This window comes from Malaclemys terrapin, chromosome 12, assembly GCF_027887155.1.
Source record: "Malaclemys terrapin pileata isolate rMalTer1 chromosome 12, rMalTer1.hap1, whole genome shotgun sequence".
NCBI lineage: Eukaryota > Metazoa > Chordata > Testudines > Emydidae > Malaclemys > Malaclemys terrapin.
Window position 1 is genome coordinate 33,931,393 of NC_071516.1, and position 23,320 is coordinate 33,954,712.

Below are 23,320 nucleotides of genomic sequence, written 5' to 3' on the forward strand. Positions count from 1 at the left end.
TGCGCGGGGGCAGCAGTGACACACACACTGCTTCCCGCTCAGACAGGAGACCTGGCAACCAGGTGAATGTAACACAAACCTCCCTGCAGTTTTAACCCTTCCGTTCCCTGGCAATGTCTCTGCATCCTGCCCAGAGCCCCGCTGGGCCTGCGGTGCAGAGATCCCTCACTTCATCTGTGAACTCCACTCTGGAGTGAGTCCTGTTCTGAGTCGCTCTCACCTCAGAGACCTGGCACGTTGGCCCATCTCTGTGTCAGACTCACAGGACAGTGTCTGTCAGTGTAAAGGGGACAAGCGCATTGGGTAGGGTGACCAGATCACCCAAGTCAAATATCGGGACGCGGGGGGAGAGGGGGAGAGTGACGCGGGGGGGGGGGGGGCGTGGCGGGGGGCGGGGCCAAAAAAACAACAACAAAACCTTCCTCCGCAAGCGCTGGAGGGAGGCCCGGGAGACGCAGGGGGAGCGCGGGGCCGGGGTGAGTAAGAGTCCGGCCTGGTCCCGAGCAGGCAGGACTCAGTTGGGTGGTAGGGAGAGGAGGGGGGCGGCCCACGGGGCCAGGCGGCGGCTGTTCTCCCCCCCGGGCAGCGGGACTCGGGAGCAGCCGCTGCTGCAGCTCCCACTGCTGCGGGGGAGGAAGCGGCCATGGTGCTTGGCGGCTGCGGCTCTGGTGCCCCCGAACCCCCCGAGCCGGGGCCTGCTGCGGGAACCCAGCAGCGCGCACGCTGCGCCCAGCCCCTGACCAGTCGCGTCTGGGCTGCTGCCCAGCTGCTGCTATCCTGCGGCGGCCCCGGAGTGGGGGCAGCAGGCCCCAGCCCCCCCGTCCCGCTCGGGTCCCGCAAGGGAACGAACGGGGCTGGGCTGCCGATGCCTCCGCCCCGGGGCCGCCGCGGAATAGCACCACCTGGGGAGCAGCCCAGACGCGACTGGCGGAGGGAGGAGGAATGGTGAGCCCGGGGAAGAGGCGGGGATTCGGGGAGGGAGCCAATCGGGGGAGGAGGGGGTGGAGTCGGGGAAGTGGGGGGGTGCGAGCACTTCCGGGCTCCAGGCTCCGGCACATTTCCTTGTTTGTCCAGTGTCCCGACCGCACGTCGGTCGGGACGCGGGACAAACAAGGAAATATTGGGACAGTCCCGATAAAATCGAGACGTCTGGTCACCCTAGCATTGGGGTTTGCATCAGACCCAAAGGATGGAGCGAATTGCTCCTGGGGCCAAATCCTCCACTAGTGTAAAGTCACCGTAACTGCTTTCACTAGACTCGAGTTACTCCGGATTTACACCAGGGAGGCTCTGGCCCGTTCAGCAAACTGGGATGTTTATCGCATTAATGCAGCAGAAGGTGATTAGTTCATTATAACCTATGTGGGGCCCGTCACTGTGGCCAGGGCCTGGTCTAGGTTTTTTGCTGCCCCAAGCAAAAAAATTTTTGCACCCCCCCCCATTTTTTTTTTGGCTTTTCCTCATGTTTGCACAGCCCCTGATTTGCGTTGTTTTCCACGCTGCTCAGCAATGACTGATGATGGCTCTTTAACCTCATTCCAAAGGCATCTCTTAGATTCAAAAGAAAGATGGGGCTTGGATTCGTTACTTGGTTTATTGGGGGCAACTTGTCTTATTAAAGAAGAATCTCTTTTGCAACGGGGTACTGCAGAAATACAGAGACGGAGCGAGAGAGGAGATTGCCTCTCCCGGAAAAGTGTCCTTACGCCCTGACCCTCTGACCATTCCTTGTTTCTTTAGTCATGTCTTCTTTTGACACTGCTCTGTCAGATCAGGCGCCTTTGGCTAGGGCAGCCTGCTGCAACCATACAGAGCGATTGGGGGAATTGGGCTCCAGCTGTGATGGTGGGGCAGAAATGGGCCTGGCTACATCAGCCTGACCCTCTGTGTACGCTGCCTATTTGTATGGACAGGTCCCCCTAGGTTTCCCTAGGAGCGCCCGGTCTGGAATCTCTCTCTCGAGCCAGACACACGAGTGTGAAATATCCTGAACTCTGTGTTAGCCTTGCCATGTTCCAGTCAACGTTTGCTTAGAGGACAGGGTCGATGCACGTGGGATCTAGCTGTCACGCTGAACTTCACTCTGGAGATCCATAAACCAGCTGTTTGATCTCTCCCCTCAGGTGCCTGACTGCGTTCTGCCATTATAAACCATTGCGGTTACAAGGTATCCCAGTGAAGGGACCCTGCATTGGCTGACACATCTGTGCTAGCCCCTATGTGCTCTCCTCTTTCCAGATGTGCTGGCCCCTTGCACACCTCCGAAATTCAGGATTGAGGGCTTCCGAGTTTGATGCAAACTGGTTAGCTTGGAAACGGTACCGATTTCCATTTAAACCCTACATGGATTCGAGTCCAGAGAGACAAACCTGATTGGAAACAGTGAGGTCTGCGCTCGGAGAGGTTCTTGATTTCAGCTCCATTGGGATTTTGAGAGTGGCCCTGCAAACCCTTCCTAGCCTGAGTAATCCTTACCCCACAAATTGTTCCACCGGAGCCAGTGGGGTCAGTCCCATTAGTAAGGATGGCAAGAGCTTAAAGAGAACGAGACCCTGTAGAAGTTTGTCTGGTCCAGCCCCGGGCTCTGTTCCCAGCACCTGAGCTCCTTCTAGCTTTCCATGCGCCCAGCTTCTCTTTTCTACCGGGCAATTGTACAATAAACCTGTGAACCTCGAGTAAGCACATGGGCCGGTGCTCTTTTCCTTGCAACACCCAAAAGGCTCAACTCCTGGAAGAGAACAGCCAGAATGACACCCTTGGAAATGTGCCGCCCCAAGCACGTGCTTGTTTTGCTGCTGCCTAGAGCTGGTTCTGGAAGGGAGCCCAAAAAGTTGTTGAGTCTAGCCTGCCTTCACTAACAGGACCAAGTACTGATTTTGCCCCAGATCCCTAAGTGGCCCTGTCAAGGATTGAACTCACAACCCTAGATTTAGCAGACCCATGCTCAGACCACTGAGCTATCCCTCCCCCTAGAGGGATATACTTGAAGCTGTGTTACTCTGGATCATAACTCACTAGTCAAGGGACGGGTTCCTGCTCTCCCGCCCCTGGGGAACTCTGAGGCACCAGGCTCCAGTGTCACTCGCTCGCTCTCTGGCCCAACGGCTCCTCTTAGCCACTCCCTACGGCAGCTTCCGGGGCGACACCTGCAGCTCAGCCGTCGATGCGCTCTCCTGCACGGCAGCTTCCGGGGGACACCCACAGCTCATTCCCCCACTGCTTTCCCCTGGGCCGTTCTGGCTCCCCACTCTGGATTTGCCAGCTCAGACGCCCTCCTCCCAGGCAGGTAGTAACCACAGACTCCACTCTATAGCCCCAAACATGCCTCCCTTGGCCCCGGGAGTGACTGCAGAACACGTCCCTGCAGCCCGTCTGCTTGCAGCTCCTGGGCTTTCCGCGGGCTCCTGCTGTTCCTGGCCAGCTGAGCTGTGAGAGCGGGGAGTTGCCCCGAGTGTGACCGATGCTGCCTGAGTTTGCAAAGAGCCTGAGCCCATTGCTTCAAGAGGTGGGTCATGAGTCCCAAAAGGATGGTGAGTCTTACTGGGGGGTAGAAAGAGGGTAGGGAAGGGAGCATGTGCCAATGAGTCTGAAATGAAATGTGTCATAAATAGCAACAAATAAATAAAAAAATACAAATCCGTTTTATCCCCCAGGGCTTTGTGTCTGACAAATGACAGCCGATGGGTGCTGAGGCCAGGGCGGCCTGGCGATCGACACTGTGATTTTTAGTGTCATCAAACAGATTTCTGGGGGGAAACCTGCTGCCCACCCAGAGCTGGGCTTTGGGGTCCCCTGGGGTGCACTTGACAGAGGTCATGCGTGTCTAGCAGGTCGGACCCTCCTTGGGGAAGGCAGCGCGGCTGGGATGGACAGTGGGCCTGCCAGTGAAATGGCCCCCAGAGGGCAGCAAAGGGTCAGGAAGGAGCGAGGGGCAGTTTGGAGACACCCCCAGCCCCAATTCAGTGTGTGTGGGGGGGGGGGCAGTTTGCAGACACGCCCTAGCACAGTGGTTCTCAACCAGGGGTACATCTACCACTGGGGATACACAGAGATCTTCCAGGAGGTACCTCAACTCATCTAGAGATTTGCCTAATTTTACAACAGGTGACATAAAAAGCACCAGTGAAGTCGGTACAAACGAACATTTCATACAGCCAATGCCTTGTTTATACTGATCTATACACAGTACACTTTACATTTGCATTTTTATGTCTGATTTTGCAAGCAAGTGGTTTTTAAGTGAGGTGAAATTTGGGGTACGCCAGACACACCAGACTCCTGAAAGGGGTACAGCAGTCTAGAAAGGCTGAGCGCCACTGCACTGGCACATGGCGGGCTGTGTGGAGCGAAGGGTTTGCAGACGGTCCCTGGCTCCCAGTGGGTGTATGGAACTTTGCAGACGGCCCCTGGTTTGCAGTAGCTGAGGGCGGGGAGTTTGCAGCCTCTCCCTGGTGGAGGGGCGGAGCTAGTTCCCTTCTACCTGATTCGGGGCTTCGTTGCACCTGGAACAAGGGGGAAGGTACCACGGGTGTGGATCTGGCCCCCAGACCCTGCTCCCCTGGGTCCATGGTCCCCTCCGTCTTCTCTGGGTCCAGGGGCCCCTTCCATCCTCTTTGGGTCCTGCCCCCCTGTGTCCAGGGGTCCCTCCCGCACCCGGTCTGGGCCCATCCCCCTGATTTGGGGCTTCATCCCTGCAGTCTCCCCTCCCTGGATGTCAATTCTCGAGCTGGCCCAGCAGCAGCGAGGTGACACGAGGCCCCGGAGAGCCGGCGTCTGGAGCATGCATGTGTGGAATGAATTTTGTTATGTGCAGCAATATGGCATTAACGTGTGGTGGGTGTGGGACCCAGGGGTTTGTAGTGTGGGAGGGGGCTCAGGGCTGGGGCAGAGGGTTGGGGTGCGGGCTCTGGCTGGGGGTGCAGGCTCTGGGGAGAAACTCCAAATCCGCCTGGAGACCCCTCTCCCCCTGGCAATGGGGGCAGCCCCCAGAGAACCTGCCCCACTGACCCCCACCCCAGAGACTCCCAGCCCCATGAGACCCCCCCCAGCTCCTCTCCCAGACATTCCCTGGGGTGGGGGGTGACAGACAGGGACCCCTGACCTTCTCCCCGTCTCTAACTGTGACCCCAATCCCCACCTGTCACCTCTTCTCCAACCCCTAGAGACATTAACCTGCCCAACTGCTGTGGGCACCTTTCTGGGAGCTCCCTGCTGACCCCCCCACCACGTGCCCTCCTAGCCCTCCAGCTGCAGGGCGCCTCCCAGAACTGAGCACAGCACCTAGCGCTGCCCCCCAGCTCTACATAGAGGTGCCCTGCCCGGCTCCTGCCTGCCACACCCTCCTCACACCCCCGGGGCACTGGCTCCTTTTTGGCCCAGTTCTACTCTGAGCCCCCCCCAAAACCCCCATCAGCTGCCCCCCAGCTCCCAGCCCCTCTCAGCTCCCTGTCAGCTGCCCCCAGCACCTCCTGCCCCTCTCTGAGGGTCTCCCCCCGGGAAGTTCAGGAACAGCCTCCTCAAGCCAGACGAGGGGCAGAGAATCCTTCCCAGGGGCTGGCTGGGGGGGTCTTGCTCCCATGCTTGGGGCTCACAGACCCCCCACATGTGGGGTGGGGAAGAGATTTCCCCCAGCATCAGATTGGCAGAGACTCGGGGGGGTTCATCCCCCTCAGCAGCCAGGGCACTTGCTGGTTTGAACTGGAGTAACTAGGGGGGCTCTGGGACCTGATGTCTGTAAGTCGGGGTTTGGGGGTGTCGGTGACTCAGCCCCATGGGCTGGAGCTGTCACAGGGGGGTGGGGGGCTGGGGCCAGATGAGATGATCAGGATGGTTCCTTCTGGCCTGAAAATCTCAGAGTTTATCCTCCCTGGCCCCATTCCCTTCTGAGTGGCCCCCGCAACCTCTCTTGGCTCCCCCAGCCCCTCTCCGAGCCCCTGGGATGCCCTGCTGCTGCCCCCAGGTGTGGGTGCCCGTCCCGGCAGGGGCTGCTGTAAATGGCTCGTAGCGGCGCCAAGATCTCGGTGCCCCCCAAGTCAGCCTGGAGCTGCTGGACGCGCTGCAGGGACTTAGCCATGGTATGTTGGGTGTATCTCACACTCTGCCTGTGGGGGGCACCGAGGGGTCAGGGACCAGGATAGTAAGAGCAAGGGACACCCCAACCCCAGCCAGCCCTGCCGCCAACCCAGGGTCACTCCAATCCCAGCCTGCCCGCTCCCTGCGCTGCCCCTCTGACTCACAGGTAGAAGGACTCGAACTGAGCCCCAAAGCTGTAGATGTTGAAATAATAGCCGAGTGCAAACTCTTCAACAGCAGGACCAGGGTCTCCTGAGGATGGACAGGTGGATGGAGTCACCCTCTTGGTCCAGCCAGCCTGGGCTCCCCATGTCCAGCTCTGCCCCCTTCCTCTGCCCCATGGGCCCAGCCAGCCTGGGCTGCTCAATCCCCAGCCCAAGTCATCCGTTAACCCATAAACAAATCTAGTGTTCTCCCGTGAACCATTGTTGTTTCCCTACAAGAAACCCCTCCCCAAGCTCAAGTGTGTTCCGATGCCTGGATCCAAACTCTGCATCAGTCCCACTGGGATTTCATCTTCTCCTGGCTGATCGTGCTGGGGGCTCTGCCTGTCTCCAGCACTCAGGACCCTGAGTTACCACCATCACCTGGGAACCCCGACCAGTTCAAGCCTCATGGAGCGGTGAGATCCCCCCCCTCCCCCCCTCTCTCTGTTTTCTTTTCTACCTCAGGTGTAACTTTCTAACCCTGTTTGACCAGGTCTAGTTTTCTATATATGACTTTTGTAATCTTTAGTAATGTAACTGTGATGTTGGTTTAGGCTCCTTGTGTAGTTATCACTATTATTCAATAAATAAGTTTTATGATTAAGCTGGTTGCTTCCCTCCCGAGCTCTCTGAACTTTACTCTTTTGTGTTTTTAGCTTCCCCCTTTACTCTGCAGCAACGCTCCTCGTACCTAAGCTAAAGATCCCTGCAGCGCTCCAAAATATTGGGGGGTTTGCTCATCAAATGGGTTACTACCAATACAAGTGTGACGTGAAAGTGGGGATAGGGATGTGCTGAACCTGTGATAATACGAGGGTGGCAGCTTGGAAGTGCTGCTTGACCCAGTCCACTCAGACTTGCTCTGTTAATGTGTGTGTGTTCGTTCATCCGGTTCTGGGGCTGGAGGAACCCAGCCCTGGGGAACCTAGGTTCTGCAGGGGACTTGCAGAAGGGAGAAGTAGAGCTCCATATGAAAACACAAGTGACACAAACAGAACACTGATATAATTACAGAAACACCCCCTACCCCCACAAAAAGTAACACTAATAAATGAGCGTTCCCCAAAGTAACAGGCAAATCTGGTAACACTGGGATTTAGTCCCCGAAGCTGGAACACCGTCCTGGAGTTCGGCGCCATGCCAGGAAAGCCAGGGGAGGAGGGGGTAGATCCATATGATTCCTCACCCACCTGGCTGTGGGAGACCCAGGTCCATCCCCCTCCGCCTGCCAGGGAGACAGGATTTGAACCTGGGCTCCCCCTGCAGGAGAGCGCGCTGACCGCACTGCGAGTGTCGCCCCTGGAGCTGCCCTGAGGAGCGGGTAAGGGGAGCTGTTGGGCCAGAGAGCGAGCGAGCGACTCCAGAGGCTGCAGAGCTCCCTGGGGGGCAAAGAGCAGGATCCCCGGCTCCCCCGGCTAGTGAGTTATTGATCCAGAGAAGAACAGCTGCGGCTGGAGCCTCCCCTGGAGCTCTGGGTTCGGGTGCTGCAGCCCAGTGAGAGAGACACGCTCCTGGCCTCTCTCTCCATCCGGCGGGGGGGAGCTGAACTGGGGCGACTGCTCTAAGCTCTGGGGTAAAAGCCATAAGGAGCCAGCTGGAGCTCAGAGCACAGGCACTGGATCCGGCCTTGTGACAGCTGCTTGGAGCCTCCCCTGGGGCTGAGAGCCTGGACACCCGCCGGAGGTGCAGGGCCTGGGGTCATGGGCAGGGCTGTAGGGACCCTGGCAGCGAACAGTCAGGAGCTCGCAGGGCTCAGCAGCAGCTGAGCAGGGTTGGGAAACGCCGTGGAAGCCCGAACGTTGGACGGCAGAGCCAGAAGTGGGAGTTGGGCACCTCTGTTAGAATTGTAAGATCCTGTGCCGGCTGCGGGCAGAGTTAAGGGCATTTGGGGACCATGCTCTGCATTTCCTGGCTGAATGGGTTTGTATTTCTTTTCAGGGTCACGGGGACGGGGAGTCTCTGGGGTCTGCAACATGTGCTGTGGGGATCCCGGCACCAGCCATGGGATATTTCATACCCCAAAGGCACAGGCACCACCCTTCACCTTGAACTTCACCTTCATGGAGTTTTCTGCCTGGCGACCTACAAAGAGCCTGGATTCTGTCTGCCCGCACCCAGCTCCTGGGCTCAGAGGTGCGGGTTTGGCCCACCCCTAGGCCTGGGCTGGGCACCAGCTCCCCTGGGTTTATCGCTGTTACACATCAGGATAACAACCTGCGTCTCTCTAGACTGTCCGGGGGAGCTGGACACCCGGCTACCACCTGGGCATGGAAAATCTCCCCCCGTCTTTTCTCTCTAGAATTCTTCCTTCCAATTTCAATGCCCTGGGCTGGCAGCAGCAGGGCCTGGCACCGGGGCTCAGCACAAGACATTTGGCTGCCGGAGCCCACACGACTGTCAGCGTCAGCTCACAGACGGGAGCAGCCTTGCAAAGCGCGCGCGGGAGGGGGGGGGGGGGGGGGGGGGCTATGTGAGCAGGGGGAAAGTGTTTGCTGCTTCCCTGTCCCATTACAACTCTGCTGTGTCCTCGCTCCAGGCAGGGCCAGGGGTTCCCAAGCTGCTGGAGGGGGGCTGGATGCCCAGTTCCCAGGTATCTGAATGGGAATCGTGTCCCAACGGCAGCCAAGCAGGGACAAATTTTCCAGGCCTGGCTACTCGTTCTCCTGGTGGAGCAGAGACCAGTGAGGGGGTGTGAGGGACCCGCACAGGCCCAGAGCTAAAACGTCCTGCTAAACCCTGCCCTGGGCCCATGCCCCGTGTCTGCCACCTGCACCCCACATGCTCCCCGCTCCCCGGGGCTCCTCCCGGCCCCAGCCAGACACCCCAATGTCTGGGTCTAGCTGCTCTACCCCACCAGAAAGCCGGAGCTGGGAGCTAATCCACCCGTTCAGGGCAGGCGGTCCCTAACCCTGCTGGGAAAACAGTGCCCTGGGCAGTTGTGGGGAGCGCAGTGCCCCAGGACCCCAGCCAAAGCCAGGCAGACAAACCCAGGGAACTGCTTTATTCCAGCGAGAGGCTGGCAGAGACAGTCTCCGCTCACAGCACCAAGGGCCTGTCTGCACAACGACCTTCCTCCGCTGTAAGTTACAGGGTCAATTTAAACTGTTCTCGTTAAACTTATACAAACCAATTGGCTGCTCTTAATTTAGGATCCGGGGGGCGGGGGTCAGCAGGGCTGGAGGCCCAGGATAGCTTGCGAGGGGGGGGGGTACAGGGATCCGGGGGGGGGGGGGAGGGCTCAGAGCCCGAAGACAGCAGGCCCAACGCTGCAGCCCAGCAGGGTGTTGGCGGCTTCCAGGCATTCGCTCAGCCGGGGCCCTGCAACGAGAAGACGGTCAGGGGAGACATCAGCCCTGGGAATGCAGGGGTAGGGGGAGGAGGAGACTGGGGAACAAAGGGCAGAGAGCTCACAGCCTGGGGGACTGACGTCGGGGAGCTGGGGGAAACGGGACGGGGAGCAGGTGGCTGGGAGCCTGTCTGTCCTGGGACTGGAGGCCTCTAGGGGGCTGGCTGTTAGGATGCCGGGGGGGGGGAGGGGGGAAGGGGCTCTTGGACCCATGGGGTGCAGGATCTCAGGGCTGTGGTTGGCTGGACTGTGGGGTCCCATGGGGTAGGACTGGTACTGTGGGCTTCTGAGATCTAGGGGGCGGGGGCTGGGCTGTGCGACAGAGGGTCTCGGGGGGGGGGCTGGGCTATGGGGCAGGGGCTCTCTGGTAGAGGACCTGGGTCCTGCCCCCGACCCCCAACTCTTGTCTCACCTGCTTGGCCCCGCACCCAGCCTACAGCCTTGGCCTCCAGCAGCTCCCACTCGTCGCGCTGCCCTGCGGCCCGGCCGTGCAGCCAGACCACGGCCAGCACCGTGGCCCAGACGCCGGGGGCCACGTCCTGTGCGGGGAAGAGAGAGACAGCCTGAGACAGCGCCCAGCCCCTGTTCCCCGGAGCGCTGCCCCCATCCCCCTAATGCTGCCAATCCCTCCAGCCTGGGGACCCCCCTGCTCCCCTCCCAGCGCTGCCCCCATCTCCCTGCCCTAGGGACCCCTGTGGCCCCCCAGTGCTGCCCCCATTCCCCTGCCCTGGGGAACCCCCAATCCAGTGCTCCTTCCCCAGACTCAGAGGGTTCCCAGCCCCCCCATTCTAGCATCGGGGACCCCCTACCCAGATGCCCGGTGGGATGTCCGGGGGTAGGGAGACAGCCTCAGAGAGGACCCAGACTGGGCCTCCCCATGTCCCCCCCCAGCTCTGGGACCCCTCAATCCAATGCTCCAATGCCCTGTAAGGAGGGCCTAGCTCCCCGCTGTGGGCACATTCCCCCCACTGGGCTCCAGATTCAGAGGTCATTTGATCCAGTCGCACTCAGACCCCGACCCCTCAGTCTGGGTCATGGCCAGTCTCGTCTAGGAGCAGAGAACAGGCCCAACTCATGGCACCTTCCCCACCTCCCACCATCTCTCCCCTCTCCTCTGCCACCTGCACTCACCTTCCTGGGTATTCTCGCCCTGGCATCCGTCTCGCTCACCCCCAGCGCAGCGGCCAGCCGGGGGTCCAGGTCCCACGAGCCGTCGGCATTCTGCAGAGACACCAGCCTCAGCAGGGGAAACTCCTCCGGTGCCCGCTCTAGGGAGAGACATGGGGAGATGGCTCTTGTACAGGGTTATGGGTACAGAACAGCAACGTGGCCGGTCCAGGCTGGGGGACAGCCAACAACCTTAACTCTGCCCCTCCATGGGCATCCTTTCTCTGCTACTCTGCACCCTGAATGTCTCAGTCCCAGTCATTAATCTCACAACCCCAGGGTGTTTCTCAAATACAATCTGACCCCGGGACCATCCCGCACTACAACCTGCGATACAGACCTATGTCCGGGGAGACACAGAAGCGTCTAAGGGTATAGGGGAGACGGGATGTTACACAGTCTATACGATATTATAGCCATTCCCTGGGCCAGGGTTATGAGGCAGAGTTAAGGTTACCTGGGCAATAGCAAGTTTGTATTTCCAGACTCTTCAAATTCAGGTTTTAAGGGGAGCCTTAACTTTAAAATTTCTGCCTTTCATGGGTTTCTTTGTTTAGAAACCAGACCGTGCCAACTGCGATCTGTGCCCCTGAACTTACCCGTACAAACATCCAAGCCTGGGACCAGCTTCACAAGGTATTTTTGTCTGGGAATTTAGCTGTGTGCCCATTTCAGAGAAAACTGCTCAGCGACATTTCTGTTACTAAAAAGCAACTGATTACCCCCTCCGCTGCCCAGTTGCCCCCCCCCCACACACACACTTAGCTCATTGATACAAACTCACCCTCCAAATTCCAGCTTCACAAAGTTTATCGCCTGGGAGTTTCCTTATTTTTTTTCATTTTGTTGCAAGATCATTTGCGTCCCGACACTTAAAAAACCCAGCTGCGGATTGCCCCTCCCCCAGCGTCACACTGGTGTTTTGCCCAGGAAGTTCCTTCACTTTCTATGTAGTTGTTAAACACTTGCCCAGCTCCGGGACCGTCAGGGCACGTCTGTCTCTGACCCGATGAAGCGTCATCCTGGTGTTTTCCCCCCACCCTGAGTCCTGACTGCCAGCCCCTGCCCCCCTCACCTTTCTGGGGCACAGTCTCTGGCTGGGCGCCGTGTATGCAGGACTTCCTGCCCTCGTGTCAGGGGCTCCCCCGGCTGAGCTTTGGGATGGCGAGGGAGACAGGAGGAGCGGCGCCGGGGGAGGAGATAGCTGGTACTAGCCACGGGGAGCTCTGGGGGTGAGTGCTCCGGGGGAGGGCGGTGGTTCTCACCTGGCACATCCGAGCTGTCGTCAAAGTCGCAGGCCATGGCACAGCCCACGGACACACCGGAGAACCCTTGGGTCCAGGCCATGGGCACAGAGGCGGAACAGGACATGGCCATGGGGGCGCTGGAGTTCGCGGTGACAAAACATGTGTCTTCCGCATGTGGGGTGCGGCCCCGAAGCCTGGGGGGGAGAAGGACGGACAGAGAGGGACGGACAGACACGCAGACAGAGACAAGCTAAGAGAGGGAAGGGAAATCTCCCCCTCACGGCACCCAGAGCCAATGCACCATTGGGACCCCTCCCCATACCCCCCCAGCTGAGACCCCGATACCCAGCCCCATCCTCCTCTCCCCCCAGCTCCCTCAGAGTCAGGATTTCCCCCCAGCCCCTTAGCGACGTAGTTACACAGACCTTAGCCCTCCTGTGTAGACAGGGCCGTGCCGGCGGGAGAACTTCTCCCGTTGGCTTAGAGCGTCTTTACCAGACATACTACAGTGGCGCAGCTGCGCGGAAGTAAGTTTATAGCATAGACCTGCCCTGAGATCAATGCAGCCAGGCTAGTGCAGAGAACCCCCCCAGCCCAACTGCCATCATTAGAGCTCAGAGTCAACAATCCCCCCTTAGTCGTCTCTTTTCCAAGCTGAAAAGTCCCAGTCTTATTAATCTCTCCCCATTTGGCAGCCGTTCCAAACCCCTCATCATTTTTTTTGCCCTTTTCTGAAACTTTTCCAATTCCAATCTATCCTTTTTGAGTTGGGGCAACTAGCTCTGCACGAAGTATTCAAGATGTGGGTGTACCATGGATTTATATAGAGGCAACATGATATTGTCTGTCTTATTATCTATCCCTTTCCTAATGATTCCCAACATTCTGTTCGCTTTTTTGCTGTCGCTGCACACTGAGTGGATGTTTTCAGAGAACTATCCACACTGACTCCAAGGTCTCTTTCTTGAGTGGTTAAAGCTAATTTAGACCCCATCATTTCATATGTACAGTTGGGGTTATGTTTTCCAACGTGCATTACTTTGCATTTATCAACACTGGGGGATTAGCAGGGGGCCTGGCGCCAGCAGCAGCAAGCAACCCTGCCTCCGCCCGCCCCGCTGTGCTCTGCCCAGCCGGCTCCCAGCGTCACTCGGGGTAGGGAGCCGGAAAGAAGCAGGGTGGGGGCGGGGACTTGGGGAAAGAGGTGGAGTGCGGGTGGGCGGAGCAGGGCAGGCTGGGGCTGGGTCACTTGCTGCTGCTGGTGCCTGGCCCCTGCTACCCGCCCAGGCTGCCCTGGACCCCGCGTCCCCCTGAAGGGGTTGCCCTGGTCCATCCTATGGATGGGACGGTTCTGATTAAATATAAGCCCAAACATTGGTGGACCTGGGCCCACGTTCCTGAATATTGGTGGAGCACGGGCACCACAGGCCCATATAACTCCCCGCCTATGTTGTGAGATCCTTTCGAAGCTCTTCGCAGTCTGCCTGGGACTGAACTATCTTGAGTCGTTTTGTATCATCTGCAAATTTTGCCACCTCACTGTTTACCCCTTTTTCCAAATCAGTTATGAATACGTTGAACAGCCCTGGTCTCAGTACAGACCCCCTGGGGGACACCACTATTTACCTCTCTCCATTCCGAAAACTCACCATTTATTCCTACCCTTTGTTTCCTAACTTTTAACAAGTTACTGATCCATGAGGGAACCTTCCCTCTTATCCCTGACAGCTTACTTTGCTTAAGAGCCTTTGGTGAGGGACCTTGTCAAAGGTTTTCTGAAAGTCCAAGTACACTATAGCCACTGGATCCCCCTTGTCCACATGCTTGTTGACCCCCTCAAAGAATTCTAGTAGATTGGTGAGGCACGATTTCCCTTTACAAACACCAGGTTGACTCTTCCCCAGCAAATTCTGTTAATCTATGCACCTGACAATTTTGTTGTTTACTATTATTTCAACCAGTTTGCCCAGTACTGAAGTCAGGCTTATTGGCCTGTAACTGCCGGGATCACCTCTGGAGCCATTTTTAAAAACTGGTGTCACATTAGCTATTCTCCAGTCATGTTTAGTTTATCAATTTGTTCCAAAACCTCCTCTAATGACACCTCAATTTGGGACAGTTCCTCAGATTTGTCACCTAAAAAGAATGGCTCAGGTCTGGGAATCTCCCTCACATCCTCAGCCATGAAGACCAATGGAGAGAATTCATTTAGTTTCTCTGCAATGGCCTTATCGTCCTTGAGTGCTCCTTGAATATCTCGATCGTCCAGTGGCCCCACTGGTTGTTTAACAGGCTTCCTGCTTCTGATGAACTTAAAAACATTTTTGCTGTTACTTTTTGAATCTTTGGCTAACTGTTCTTCACATTCTTTTTTGGCCTTTCTAATTATATTTTTACATTTCACTGGCCAGAGTTTATGCTTCTTTCTATTTTCCTCACTAGGATTTAACTTCCACTTTTTAAAGGATGCCTTTTTACCTCTCATTGCTTCTTTCAGAGTTATCTCTCAGGAAGGGGTGGGGGTTTCTGGCACAGTCACTGATCCCAAACCCTGGGGGAGGGAGGGAGGCCTTGCTCTCTCACCTGGTGCTGCCCACGGAGCTGGGCGTAGATGAGGCACCGCTGCCCAGGGAAGATCACCTCAGGGCCCCGGCCCAGCAGCGCTGCCTCCATCCCGGGGGGCAGATCCCAGCTCAGCGAGATCCCAGTCACGGCCAGCTGCAGGGCCCGCTTCAGAGACTGCAGCACCTGGGGGAGGGACCGACAAACCCAGGATGGGTCCAGGACATCAGGGTCCTATCCCCAGCCTGGGGGTGGGTGTGGGGACTGGTGGGGGGCTTGGAGCCAGGACTCCTGGGTTCTCTCCCAGCTCTGGGATGGGAGTGGGTGTCTGCAGGGTTAGGGCAGGAGGGGGAGCCCGGACTCCTGGGTTCTCACCTTGGGCTGCATGCGGTCCTGGCCTGTGATGAACTCGGCGCTGCCACCTGCTGCCCGGGCAATGCCTTTGACCAGAGCCGTGGAGGCCCCTTCCCCGATGCCGAAGGAGAAGCACCTGCAGGGGGGGCAGAGTCCGGGGCGGGGGTGGTGGTTCACAGACAGGAGTGGGAGGGGCAGAGATGGGGGGGGCATTCAGTGCTGGGGGGCAGTTGGAGAAGGCCAGTAGGGCTGGGGAGAAGGGTGAGGTGAAGGGATGGGCAGATGCTGGGGTTGGGGTCTCTCTGTTGGGCTGATGGGCAGGGCTGATGGGCAGGGCTGGTGGGAAATGATAGGGGCAGAGGTTCTCCATGCTGGGAAGGCTGGAGGAAGAGAGTTTGGGGTTGCTGGGGGGTCTCCAGGTGGGCAGGGCAGGGTCAACTTTGGGGAGATAATGGGAGGCAGGGATGGGAGGTGCTGGGGGTCCCCAGGCTGGGGGGAGAGAGTTTGGGGTTGCTGAACGTGCTCATGCCAGCAGGGCTGGAAGGACAGTGTTTGGGGTTGCTGGGGGGTCTCCAGGCCAGCAGGGCTGGTGGCAGGGTTGAGGGGTGCGGTGGGGCAGAGGGTCCCCAGGCGGTAGGGCTGGGGGCAGGGTTGAGGGGTGCTGTGGGGCAGACGGTCCCCAGGCCGGCAGGGCTGGGGGACAGGCATGATGCTGTGTGACAGGTTACTATTGATTAGCACAGTGGGGCAATTCGCCGATATTCATATCACAGACCTCCTGCAGGGCCGCCGCGCGCTCGGGCCGGTACACGTGATAGCAGGGTTGGGGGGGCGGTAGGTGGCAGGGTGGGAAGTCGCTGGGAGGCAGGGCTGGGGGGCAGGGTGGGAGGGATGCTGGAGGGCAAGTTCCCCTGTTACCTGTGGGCCCCCCGGTGACGCTGCACCTCAGCGATGACGTCCTGGGTGTTCCCCAACTCCCCGTCCGTGAACACGAACAGCTGGCGGGGGAGAGATGCTGTCAGAGCCGGGGACCCCAAATCCCCCTGGAGACACCCCCTCCCCCTGAGAATGGGGGCAGCCCCCAGAGAATCTTCCCCACTAACCCCCCTCCCAGAGACCCCCAGCCCCATAAAACCCCCCAGCCCCCTTCCCTCCCTTCTCAGACATCTCCCCTGGGGGGCTGACAGACAGCGACCCCTGACTCTAACTGTGACCCCGACTCTCACCTGTTCCCTGGCCCCTGGAGACACTAACCCGCCCGACTGCTGTGGGCACCTTTCCGGGAGCTCCCTCGTGCCCCCCACAACATGCTCTACCTGCCCCCCGGCTGCAGGGCACCCCCAGAGCTGGGCTCAGCAGCCAACGCTTCCCCCCAGCTCTATATAGAGGTACCCCCACAGCTCCTGCCTACCATGGCCTGCTACCACCCCCAGTGGCACTGGCCCCCCGTCGGCCCCAGTCCTACTCTGAGCCTCCCCCGCCAAGCCCCCATCAATTAACCCCCTCAGCCCCTCGGCAAGCGACCCCCATCAGCTCCCCCCAGCTCCAGCCCCCCACCGAGCCCCCGGGGATGCCCTGCAGCTGCCTCTGATACCTGGCGTGGGTGCCCATCTCGGCAGGGGCTGCGGTAAATGGATCGTAGTGGTGCCAAGATCTCGGTGCCCCCCAGGTCGGCCTGGAGCTGCCTGACGCGCTGCAGGGACTTGGCCATGGTCTGTTGGGTGTATCCCACGCTCTGCCTGCGGGGGTCGCCGAGGGGTCAGGGGCCGGGACAGCTGGAGCCAGGGACATCCCGACCCCAGCCAGCCCTGCCCCCAACCCACAGACACCCCGACCCCAGCCACCCCGACCCCAGCCACCCCCACCGCCTGCCAGCCCTGCCCCCGACCCCAGCCAGCCCTGCCCCCAACCCAGCCAGCAGCACGCCCTCTGACCCCCACCGACTCACCCGTAGAAGGACTCGAACCGAGACCCAAAGCCGTAGATGTTGAAATAACAGCCCAGGGGCAAACTCTTCAACAGCAGGACCAGGGTCTTCTGGGGACGGACAGACAGATGGTGTCACCCCCACGGGCCCAACCAGCCTGGGCTGCTCCCCCACTCAGCTCTGCCCCCCCAGGCCCAGTCAGCCTGAACTGCTCCCCTCCACAGACCCATCTAGTGTGGTCTCCTGCCTGGCCGTACCTTGGCGCTGTCGATGCTCTGGGGGGAGCGGTCTCAGCCGTCCATGGGGCACCCCATGCTGCCGGAGCGGTCCAGTAGGAAGATGAACTCCCCGGCCGAGCTCTGGCCTGGTATAGCCTCGGGCAGGCTGGGTAGCAGGGTCACCATCATGGCCGGGTCACCGATCAGGGAGCCTGCAGGGAGAAGGGTCCAGCCCCAAATGGGGGGTGGGGGGGCATGGGGTCGAGCCCTGTGAGCCTGTGAAAGCCCCCAGCCCCCCCCTCCTGCCCCAGAGCCCCACCCCTCTGTCCCTCCCCCCATATCATCCTCTCCCTAGCTCCCCCAGCACCCGCAGCCCCTCAGTATCCCCCGGCTGCCCCAGAACCCCACCTCCATCCCTCCCCCCATACCTCTTTCCCCTAGATTCCACACTGCCCCCAATTACCAGCCCCCCAGCGCCTGCCCTTCCATTTCCCATTCTCCCCCATATTCCCAAACCTGCAGTGCACCCCAGTGTCTACTGCTCCCAGGCACCCCACCCTCCCACCCCCAGCTCCGCTGAAACCCCCCGCTCTGGTCCCCTGAGCCCCCACACACACCTCATCCTCAGCTCCTTCAACACCCATCCATAATCATAAGAACAACCAGACTGGGTCAGACCAAAGGTCCATCTAGCCCAGTATCCTGTCTGCCAACAGTGGCCAATGCCACGTGCTTCAGAGGGAATGAACAGAACAGGTTATCATCAAGTGATCCATCCCGTTGCCCATTCCCAGCTTCTGGCAAACAGAGGCTACAGACCCCACCCCTGCCCATCCTGGCTAGTAGCTGTTGATGGACCTATCATTCATGAACTTGTCTAGCTCTTCTTTGACCCGTTACAGTCTTGGCCTTCTCAACATCCTCTGGCAAGGAGTTCCAACGGTTGACTGTGTGTTGTGTGAAGAAATACTTCCTTGTTTTTGTTTTCAATCCGCTGCCTATTAGTTTCATTTGGTGACCTCTGGTTCTTTTGTTATGAGAAGTAAATAACACTTCCTTATTTACTTTCTCCACACCAGTCAGATTTGATAGACCTCAATCATATCCCCCCTTAGTCGTCTCTTTTCCAAGCTGAAATGTCCCAGTCTTATTAATCTCTCCTCATATGGAAATCATTCCATACCCCTAATCATTTTTGTCGCCCTTTTCTGAACCTTTTCCAATTACAACATATATTTTTTGAGATGGGGCGACCACATCCACACACAGTATTCAATATGAGGGCGTATTATGGATTCATCTAGAGCAGCGTTTCTCAAACTGGGATCCGCGGACCCCTGGGGGTCTGCGAGGGAACTCCATGGTGTCCGTGGGTCACGCTGATCAACTCTTCCCCCTCCCTCAACTCCTCCACCTGGAAGCAGCTGCCAGCTCCCTGTGGCCCTAGGTGCTTGGGCAGCCAGTGAGGCTCCGCTCACTGTCCTCGCCAGGAATGGGCAGCGGGTCCCAAAAAAATTTAAATCAAAATGGGGAACCTCAGGTTGCTAAAGTTTGAGAACTGCTGATCTCGAGGCAATACAATATTTTCTGTCTTATTATCTATCCCTTTCCTAATGATTCCTAATATTTGGTTTGCTTTTTGGATTGCCGCTGCACATTGAGTGGATGTTTTTCTCCTGGGGGAATTCTGCACCACTGAACATGCACAGAATTTATGTCCAGTGCTGATTTCTTTGCTTCCCTGCAAAAAAGTGACTTTCTGATGGGGAAGCAAAGGGAAGCCACAAGAGCGGTCATGTGACCCTCCCCAGGCATATGTTTCAGGTGCCCAGGGCAGCCGGCAGAGAGGTAAATCACTGTGGGGCAGGGGGCGGGACTGGGAAAGACCCAGCTATTGGCTCCTACCCTGTGCTGGGGTCAGCTGCTAGTCCCAACTGGGCTGGGGAGGACGGGACTTCCTCTTCCCCAGCATGGAAATTGGGGCTGGGTCAGATCCACCCCCAGAGTTCTCCCCCAGCTGCAGGAAGCTCTGCAAACTCCTCCCCCACCCATCAATTCCTGCACCCATCGCTCTTCAGCTGAAGGGGGAGGAATCCCTGTACAGGGAGCTGCTCCCCCATCCGTCCAACCCACATGCATCCAGACACCCTCATACCCAGACCCTCCTGCAGAGCCTCACCCCCCCGCACTCAGAACCTACCTGATGAGCCCCACTCCCGCTGCACCTGGACCACCCCAACGAGCCACCTGCACTCGGATCCCAACCCCACTGAGCCCCAACCAGCTGCACCTGGATTCCCACCCCACTGAGCCCCCCACACCCAGGCCCCCGAGCCGAGCTCTAAGCCCCACACCCAGAGCCCTGCTGGGCCCCAACCACCTTCACCTGGACCCCCTGCAGAGTCCCATTACCTTTGCACCCAGAACCTCCCAACAAGCTCCTGTGCATCCAGATTCTCCCCCTGCAGATCCCCCACTGAGCTGCCCGCACCCAGACTACCCCACACAGAACCCTCTCAACCCACACCTGAATCCCCCCACACTAAGCCCCTCCACACTTGGATCCTGCCTTCCTGAGCCTGCCTGCCCCACCCCTGGTGTGCCTGGCACGGAGGGGCAGGGCCCTGGGGTGTTTCTGGGGCAGGCCCAGTCCTTGCGCTGTGTTGGGGTTGGGTGCAGCCTCACCGCTGAGTCTGTGTCCTGGGGGGAGGTGCACAGTGATCTCCCACCTCTGTGCAGCCAGGGCCTGTGCTCCCCAATGCCATGCTGGAGCCTCCACATTGATCTGACAAATAACATTTGCAGAAATTTAAAATGCTGTGCGTGGAATTTTTATATTTTTGGAGCAGAATTTTTAATGTTTTTCACTGTTTACCCCCTTTTTCCAGACCATTTATGAGTATGTTGAACAGCCCTCATCCCAGCACAGACCCCTGGGGGACACCACTATTTACCCCTCTCCATTTATTCCTACCCTTTGTTCCCTATCTTTTAACCAGCTACGAATGCATGTGAGGACCTTCCCTCTCATCTCATGACAGTTTACTTTGCTTAAGAGCCTTTGGTGAGGGACCTTGTCAAAGGCTTTGTGAAAGGCCAAGTACACTATATGTACTGGATCACCCTTGTCCACATGCTTGTTGACCCCCTCAAAACCATGTTGATTCTTCCCCAACAAATCATGTTCATCTATGTGTCTGACAATTCTGTTCTTTACTATCGTTTCAACCCGTTTGCCCGATACTGAAGTCAGGCTTACCGGCCTGTAATTGCCGGGCTCACCGCTGGAGCCCTTTTTAAAAATTGGTGTCACATTAGCTATTCTCCAGTCATTTGGTACACAAGCTGATTTAAATGATAGGTTACAGACCACAGTTAGTAGTTCTGCAATTTCACATTTCAGTTCCTTCAGAACTCTTGGGTGAATCCCATCTGGTCCTGGTGACTTATTGCTGTTTAGTTTATCAATTTGTTCCAAAACCTCCTCTAATGTCACCTCAATCTGGGACCATTCCTCAGATTTGTCATCTAATAAGAATGGCTCAGGTTTGGGAATCTCCCTCACATCCTCAGCTGTGAAGACCAATGCAAATTCATTTAGTTTCTCTACAATGCCCTTATCCTCCTTGAGTGCTCCTTTAGTATCTCGATCGTCCAGTGGCCCCACTGGTTGTTTAACAGGCTTCCTGGTTCTGACGTACTTAAAAACATTTTTGCTATTACTTTTTGAATCTTTGGCTAACTGTTCTTCACATTCTTTTTTGGCCTTTCTAATTATATTTTTACATTTCACTTGCCAGAATTTATGCTCCTTTCTATTTTCCTCATTAGGATTTAACTTCCACTTTTTAAAGGATGCCTTTTTGCTTCTCACTGCTTCTTTTACTTTGTTGTTTAGCCATGGTGGCATTTTTTTTTTGGTTCTCACTGTTTTTTAATTTGAGGTATACATATAAGTTGAGCCTCCCTTATGGTGTCTTTAAAAAGTTTCCGTGCAGCTTGCAGGGATTTCACTTTTGGTGCTGTACCTTTTCATTTCTGCTTAACTTCCTCATCTTTGTGTAGTTCCTCTTTCTGAAATTAAATGCTACCGTGGTGGGCTGCTATGGTGTTTTCCCAACCACAGGGATGTTAAATTTAATTATATTATGCTCACTATTACCAAGTGGCCCAGGTATTTTCACCTCTTGGACCAGATCCTGTGCTCCACTAAGGACTAATCAAGAATTGCCTCTTATCTTGTGGGTTCCAGGACTAGTCATTTAAGGTGTCAAGAAACTATCTCTGCATCCTGTCCTGAAGCGACATGTACCCAGTCAATATGGGGATAACTGAAATCCCCCATTATTATTACTGATTTTTTTATTTTAATAGCCTCTCTATCCACCTTGAGCATTTCACAGTCACTATCACCATCCTGGTCAGGTGGTCAGTAGTATATCCCTACTGCTATATTCTTATTATTCGAGCATGGAATTACTATCCATAGAGATTCTGTGGTACAGTTTGGTTCATTTAAGATTTTTACTTCATTTGATTCTATGTTTTCTTTCACATATAGTGCCACTCCCCGACCAGCACGACCTGTTCTGTCCGTCTGATATATTTTGTACCCTGCTATTTCTGTGTCCAATTGATTATCCTCATTCCACCAAGTTTCTGTGATGCCTTTTATATCAATACCCTCATTTAATACAAGGCACCCAAGTTCATCCATCTTATTATTTAGAATTCTAGCACTGGTATATAAGCACTTTAAAAACTTGTCACTTTTTAGCTGTCTGCCATTATGTGATGTAATTGAATGGGACTTTCTTTCATTTGACTCTCTCTCATCAGATCCTACCTGTATTTTATCATCTTCCATCCTCTCTTCCTTAGATCCTCTCTCTGTCCGAACCATGTGTTCCTCAGTACCTGTCAGCTTCCCCCCAGCCCTTAATTTAAAATCTGCTCTACAACTTTTTTAACCCTGCCCCCAGATTCCCCCAGCACCTCTCTGAGCACGCACCGCCATCAGCCCTAGGACCTCCCATTCCCCTACCATCCCTCTCATTGTCCTAGCCCCCACGACCCCAAGTCACCGCCCAGAACACCCCCCACATCCCATGGACCCCCCCATTCCCACCCCTCCGGCCAGGGGCAGCAGGGTGAAGGATCCCCCCCGCACCTGGCTCTGCTCCGGGCAACCCGACCTCCAGCACCGCGCTGGGTTTGTGTGGCTCCGTGTAATACACCAGCAGCTCCACGTCTCGGTCCCACGGGGGGGCCTCAGCCAGTGACACCTGGTGGGGTGACAGACACAGTCACTTCCCCATGGCTCCTGGAGAGCAGGGTCCCGCTGGCTCTCGCGCCCAGCTCAGTGCCCATCATGCAGCCGGGGGGAGGAAGCAACTCCGGGTTAGGAGGGAAGGGAGAGGGGGAAAAACACCTCAAAGGCAACACGGGGACTTGGCTCTTCTTGCAGAAAATACTGTGAAAATTCTGACTTTGTTTGGCTAAATCTTTCCAATTTGGGGGTGATATTTTCCCAGCCCCCCATTTTCTTTCATTCAAAATCAAGGAGAGGGAAACTCCCAGAAAGCAAAGGGAACCAGGACCCCTCAAATGTCCAGGATTTCACCCCCACAGGCTGGTCTCAGCCCCTTGAGATTTCCCCCAGAGAATGCGGGCAGCTCCCCAGATCCGCTGGTGTTGCTCAACCCTCTTCCCCGCCACCCGCCTTCTTGGACCCACCACCTGCCCTGCCCCAGAGCTCCCACCCCTTTTTTTTCCCCCCTAGGATCCACGCCCAGTCCCCTGGCACCAACCCCTCAGCCCAGAGCCCCCATCACCCCCCTGCTCAGAGCTGCCCCCCCACACTGACTCTCCCACTGGGGATAGCCGAGACCCAGGTGTCCGGGTGAGCCCTTACCTGGGCGGTGGTCCGGTTCCCAGCCGTGTAGCTCAGGGGGGTGAGGGAGCAGTTGGAGAGCACGCGGTCGATGCCATGGGACGACTGCAGAGTGACGCTCCGGCTCAGGGTATAGGGCAGCTCCCCCTGGGGGACTCGCGGGACCCCCTGGGTGACGTCCTGCCCGTCCCACCCTGCAGAGAGAGACAAGGGGTGAGCATGTGGCCCAGGCAGAGACAGATGCATCCTGGAGGCGAATGCCTGGCTGTGAAGATGGTGTCGCCAGGAGGGCTTTGGCTTCCTTGACCACGGGATGCTGTTCCAGGAA

The 23,320-nt window shown here is 57.1% G+C and overlaps 1 pseudogene; it reads right to left on the minus strand.

Annotated features, from left to right (window-relative positions):
- Nucleotides 1–10,804: 10,804 nt before the first annotated feature.
- Nucleotides 10,805–23,320, minus strand: part of LOC128847091 (von Willebrand factor A domain-containing protein 5A-like) — a 39,279-nt pseudogene continuing 26,763 nt past the window's right edge.